Consider the following 6,618-nt stretch of genomic DNA (forward strand, 5'->3'; position numbering starts at 1 on the left):
CTTTGCTGGGCTACCCAGGCACTTTCTAGCTATTTGTTCCTATTTATAAACTTCATCCCTGAGATATTTATCTAGGGGCTGGGGGCAGGGTACTCCCAGACAGCTGGACATGATATGGGAAGGCAAAGTGATGGCTTTTACGTGGCTCTTCTGTGTCTTTACAGAGTGATGCTCCCTGTAGCTGCTCACACAGGAAGCCCCAACTCCACCAGCTGACTGTGGAGTTGAAGATTTCCTGATACCATCTGAGGAGGCCTCCTGACCCCTACTGCCAACTGTCCCTTGGCAAAAAGAGAGAAGCTTGGAGCAATGTGCTAGAGTAGCCCGGGAACATACCCCATTGCTGTTCCCACGGGCTTGCTTTAGGGGTGCATCTGAGGAAGCAAAACTAAGTTTTGCCACCAGTGTTTCAGACCATAAAAGATGTAGCACATCCCTTGAAGTCCTGGGGAAATGTGTGCCGTGCAGGCTGGGAGTGGGACTGCACGCACACCCAGCCCGTGCCTTCCTTGACAGGCGATGCTTGCCTCCCCTCCCTGCATTAACCCACTGCTGCGGGGACGGGATGTTGCTCATAGCAGAAGAAACAGAAATTAGCTGCTCTTTTTATGCAACTCAGCTGACATGTTTTATACCGTGCAGGTGAGGCTTTCTCCTGCTCATGAATATGCACCCATGTGCAGAGGTGGGCTGTGGGGCCTGGCCCCCTGCCACCACCAATGTCTACATAAAACCTTTGAGCAACAAAGTGATTCACAGTGGTTTGGGGTTTTTTATTTCCTCCCTACTCCCTCCCTCACTTTTTTTTCCCCCCCCGTTTGTATTTTTGCCTTTTAAGAACAAGGAAAACTGAATGCAAAAGACAATCATGCTCACATCGTGATTCCTACCATTTGGCTTATGGTGGGGCATTCCTCATGGCCAGAGATGATGGGGCATCCCTCATGGCCAGCGATGATGTGCCCTCCGAGGTGTGGGACAGATGCTAAAGCAGGTGAACCACATTGAGTTTCACATGTGCTATTTTTTCTGCATTTAACCAAGCAGTAATAACAAGTTTTGCAGAAAGAGACAGAGTCTCCCCATGACAAAACTCTTCTTGTCCCCAGAGAAGTGAGGACCCGCAGTTCTTGTGAGAACTGCAGAGGGATTTATCGAATCTGTCCTGGAAGTGAAGTTTGATTCCCTTCTCCAGAATAAAAGACCTGTTTTACAGAAGGCATCATATGCATGCTGTTTTAGATAAAACTGTGAATCAGCGCTTTCTGCAAGCGTGAGCTGTCATTCATTTGCCTGAGAAAAAGAAAATCTGTATAGCACCAGGGAAGAAAAAAACCTAACACACATTACTTATATGTAACTGCTGTGCAAATGCTGTATCACTCAGGATTTTTCATACTGACTCAAGTGCAAAAGACAGATGAGAGTTATCTAAAAGTACAAGTTTTGATGCTTTGGCTCTGAAGATTCTGTGGTCTTTTCCTCCCTCCTCTCCTAAAATACAAGCCATCCAGAAGGGATTTATGATCCCTTGGGCTGATGCGCCAGCAAGATCCCTTCATTCCAATCTTCCCCCTTGAAACTTGGAGGAAATGTTTTTTTGCAGACTCACGTGTGACAGTAGTTTACAGGACTTGGTGGCCCTCTCACTCCACGCTCTGCTTAAAGAGCCCATCTTCACTTAGGAGATTAGTTCTCCCTGACATACTGCTTGTGTTTCTGTGCTATAGTTGCCTTCTCCTTTCCATTTGAATTGCTTAAAAGATACCCTATAGACAGTCTCTCCCCAGGCTGTTGAGCTATAGAAAGATGTTCTTCAGTTGGCAGTGATTTTAGGTATTTGCTGAGAATGAAGAAAAAAAAAAAAAGAGGAGAGATTCCTTGCTTTTAGTAACACGCTGGCAGAAGTTTTGATCTTTTGCATAACATATTGGATTTATTACCTTGGGTTCTTTGCACTGTTTCTTCCTCTGCCGAGTTGGGTGGGAGCTGCAGTTCTTGCCTGGCCGGAGTGGCAGCCCTGACCCACTCCTGCCTGTGCCTGGGTTCATTTTATCCAGGCACAGCGATGTAAAGCACATGTTCCTTTGGAACTCCTTGAAGAAAATATTCACAAGTGAAAATATAAATGCCTTAAATAACATTGCTTGTTTTAACTGTCCCACATGAAACCTCCCCCTGTCAATCCACTGACAATATGAGTGCGGTCCTGGCATGCTTCATGAGTCATATGTCCTCCAAAGCTGTCTCAGAGGGTAAAGTTCTTAGAGGAGCTGGAAGCTTTTCGTTGCCAAAACACCAGAGCAGCTGCAGCTCTGCCATTCATGGATGCTTCCAGCATGGAGGTTCAAGTAGGGGCTGGGGCAGGGAAACAGAGAGGACTCAGGAAGAAGGCAACAGGGAGGCTCAGGTCAAGCAACTTGTGAGGGAAAAGCTTGGGAAGGACTGTGTGCATTTAGTGAGAGAGGGCAGAAATGCAAGCTCCTGGGAGAAGGAAAGAGATGGAGAATGGAGGACAGGAGAGAAGAGATGCAGCATTAAGAGCAAGCATCTCAGGAGTAAAGGAGGAGGCATGAGTGTGTTGATGAAAAAAAAGGGACAAGGTAGGAAAAATAATGTTGGGGGTAGCTCGTTTTGTTGTTTGTTTTAAAATCTGAATCAGCTGTTGCCTGAAAAAGGAGAAAATTCACAGTGACAGTGTAAGCTGTTCTTTAGGCTTTAGAAAGGTCCCTGCATTCAGAGGATGGGTTGCATGAATTAACCTCAACAAAGATCTTGAAATATTTTGACTGGACAAAAAAAGCATCTAGAAACATCCTGTTTTCTCAAAAGATGAAAGGAATGGGAATACAATTTTGAGTCTACCACCAAGGACATGATTTATGCTGGTGGCCCCAGTAGCCTTCTTACCCCCATTTCCAAACATTATTCCTAAATTATAACTCTGAAGAAATCCAGCCATTTCTTTAACATTACCCTGGCCATGTGACACATCCTGATGAAGGGACCCGTGCTCTTGCTGAGGTTGGATATCTCCCAGGATACAGGCAGCTCCATGTGGCTGTACTCTTAGAATCATAGAATCGTAGAATGGTAGGGGTTGGAAGGGACCTTTAGAGATCATCTAGTCCAACCCTTCTGCAGAAGCAGGTTCACCTAGATCAGGTCACATAGGAACATGTCCAGGCAGGTCTTGAAGATCTCCAAGCAAGAAGACTCCACAATCCCTCTGGGTAGCCTGTGCCAGGGCTCCCTCACCTGAACAGTGAAACAGTTTTTTCTTATGTTTAAGTGGAACTTTTTGTGTTCCAGCTTCATCCCATTACCCCTTGTCCTGTTGCTAGCTACAATAGAGAAAAGTGCTGTCCCAACCTCCTGACACCCACCCTTTAGATATTTATAAATGTTAATAAGATCTCCCCTCAGTCTCCTCTTCTCCAGACTAAACAGCCCCAGTTCCCGCAGCCTTTCCTCATATGAAAGATGCTCCATTCCCCTGATCATCTTGGTGGCCCTGCACTGGACTTTCTCCAGCACTTCCCTGTCCCTCTTGAGCTGAGGAGCCCAGAACTGGACACAGGACTCCAGATGAGGCCTCACCAGGGCATAGTAGAGAGGGAGCTGAACCTCCCTTGACGTGCTGGCCACACTCTTCTTGATGCATCCCAGGATGACATTGGCCGCCTTGGCCATGAGGACACATTGCGGGCTAATGGTCAGTTTATTATCAATCAGGACTCACAGGTCTCTCTCTGTAGAGCTGCTCTTCAGCAGTTCGACCCTCAGCCTGTACTGGTGCAGGGGGTTGTTCCCCTGCAGCACAGCCTTCTGGTGAATCAACCAGTCCCCCCAGTCTGCCTGGACTGTTAGCAGGGGAGTGAGGCTGGCCTGCCAACATGACTGCAGACACGTGTAGTTACGAGGTGCTGAGTAAGAGCCATATTTTTTCTGGAATGAAAGGCAAGGGTTTCTGTGGTGCCTCTGCAGCTCTGGGTCTGACTTGACTGTTTTACTTGCTGGAGCACTCTTTGCTTTCTCTGGCCAGGAGGCCTCTTTCTTTCTGCCTTTCTGTCTCGGTTTTCGGTTTCCTTGGGCTTCCTGGGTGGTGGTGGAGTTGTGATGTCTTGAATACCAATAGTGAAGCTGAACATATGTGAACCTTTCCTAATCCTGCTAATCTTCCTTCAAAAACCTTTCTGAAAGTGTAGGCAACATCCAGATTAAAAAAAAAAAAAAAAAAGAGAGAGAAAAAAAGGCTACTGAGCATTTTAATGACAAATAATCTTTGTAAAGGGGGAGGGGGTTTTTGCCTCAGCTGGAGATGGAGCTTATGAACTACAGCAGGTAGAAATAACTGCTGTATTACCTCATGTAATCTCTGCTATTCAGGGTCAGATTAGGCCTGAATGCGAGACGAAATAGACTTCTCTTTTAAACTAGGGACTTTGTCCCCACAACGGCTATTAGGCAGTAATTAGTTGTGACACAGAATTACCAGCCGCACAATGGCAACCAGAGCCTTACAAGTCCTTTGAATCTGGCTGTGAGGAGCTGAATAGATGCTACTTTCTATTTTGAAATTCTGCTCAGAGGTAGGAGTTATTGCCTTCCCTCCCGTGCACTGCCACTTACCTGGCTTATGTGGTACATCCATCAGACAGGGAGCTGGTACCAGTTGAAATTTGGATGTTCCCAGTCACCCATCCCTCTGGCTGCCCACAGCTTTTGGCAGGAGGGATGAGATAATAACTTCTTCTTTGATCTCATTAGCTGCGATATTGTTGCGATGACTCAAGACCCATGTCGGCATGCTGAATGCTTTGAGATTTCCTAGAGCTTTGAAGGGGAAAATGAGATCTAATGAAATCAGTCAATGAAGAGGTAGGACAGGGCTGGGCTGACCCTTGGTTAGAGGTTCGAGTGGCTGAAAAGCTGTCTCTGTGTGCCACCAGGCATGGCACACATGCTACATACCACTGTCAGCCTCTGCCTTGCATTGATGCTGAAGCAGTCCCTGAGGTATTCAGGGTGGAGATCTGAACCGGGCCTCTGTAACATAGATTGTAGCCAGATGTGAACCTGAAACTTTTAGAAACTGGAAAATGGATATTAAGACCTAAATCTCCATGTTGCTGTCAGTGCAAGGATGAAGAATTATGCTCCAACCCTTCAATGTAATCAGCAGTACCAGCAACTCTGGTACATTGTGCCTTCTCTGAGGCAGCTCTTTGCAAACAGTTCAGCAATGACATGACAAATGGTTTTATTCCCAGTTCCAGGTAGTACTGTAAGGCATTGTGGGTGCTGAATCATAAGGCAAAAAGAAATCTCTTTCCTACCTGGGCAATCCCTGCATGCTTGCTATGCTCAGCTGCCAACGGCCCTGAGGAGAGGAGAAGAGAGGAGAGGAGAGGAGAGGAGAGGAGAGGAGAGGAGAGGAGAGGAGAGGAGAGGAGAGGAGAGGAGAGGAGAGGAGAGGAGAGGAGAGGAGAGGAGAGGAGAGGAGAGGAGAGGAGCCCACCTCCAGGGCTTGGGGTGTCCTGGATTGCACCCAAGTGAGCTGGCGTGGATGCTGGAGCTGTCCTGTCACTCCTTACTAGGAAGAAGAGACTGTCTCCACCTCACTAAAACCCCCTTCAGGTAGTTGTAGAGTCATGTCTCCCCTCAGCCTCCTCTTCTCCAGGCTAAACAACCATAGTTCCCTCAGAGGCTCCTCATCACAGACTTATGCTCAAGACCCTTCACCAACTTCATTGCCTGTCTCTGGGCACACATTGCCTTTGCCACTGGCTGCCTCAGCTAAGGACACCTGGCTGTGCCACTCCTCATCAGCCAGTGCTGCTGCTTACTCTCTCCAGGCAGTGGAAGGAGAGCTGCTGGGATGCAGGACTGGCACAAGGAGAGACCATGCTCCAGAGGCAGGAGGTAATGAGAATGTGGGGTTATCTGAGACCTCTTTGATCTGTCCAGCAGCTTGTGTTAGTCTCCAGATTGACTGGAGGAGTAGCCTCAGGGAGTGGCTGGTATAATCTACTTGTATTTCCAAAAGTAAAAATACTGTAGTAGGGACTATATGTTACATGTTTTATAGACAGACAACATGAACATGTGCACTTTGTGCTGATATCCAAGTCCTGCATATGCCTCCTCAAACGAAAACCAACACAACTGACAGGTGCCCAGGACCACTGAACCACAAGCTCACCTTTCAAATGTGAGAAAAAACCCCTCCTTTTGTATCTAATACTGGTCCATCTTTCCCATCTTGTGCATAACACAATTAAAGTGGGAACACAGCATCTTCCTGGCACGTAAGGAAATAATTCACTTGCAGACCTGTTAGCATGTGCCCTTTGATATTTTTAAAGGTCTTGTAACAAGAAGACCAAATAGTTAAATTAAAACCAAAAGACCAGGTTTTATTACCCTTCCCCATGCTGAAAAGTACCACCTTCCTGAAGTAGTCAGGACTACTGTTGACTACTGAACTAGTCCTGTTGACTAATCAAATTGAATCTCTTGAAAGAGAGAGGGACAAAACTGGCAATATGCTTCAGTACTTAGGACTGCAATTTGTCAGTTTTTCCCCAGTAAATTAATTAAAATCAGGACCTTTGA

The sequence above is a fragment of the Colius striatus genome, chromosome 1 (assembly GCF_028858725.1).
Source record: "Colius striatus isolate bColStr4 chromosome 1, bColStr4.1.hap1, whole genome shotgun sequence".
NCBI classification, from domain to species: Eukaryota; Metazoa; Chordata; class Aves; order Coliiformes; family Coliidae; genus Colius; species Colius striatus.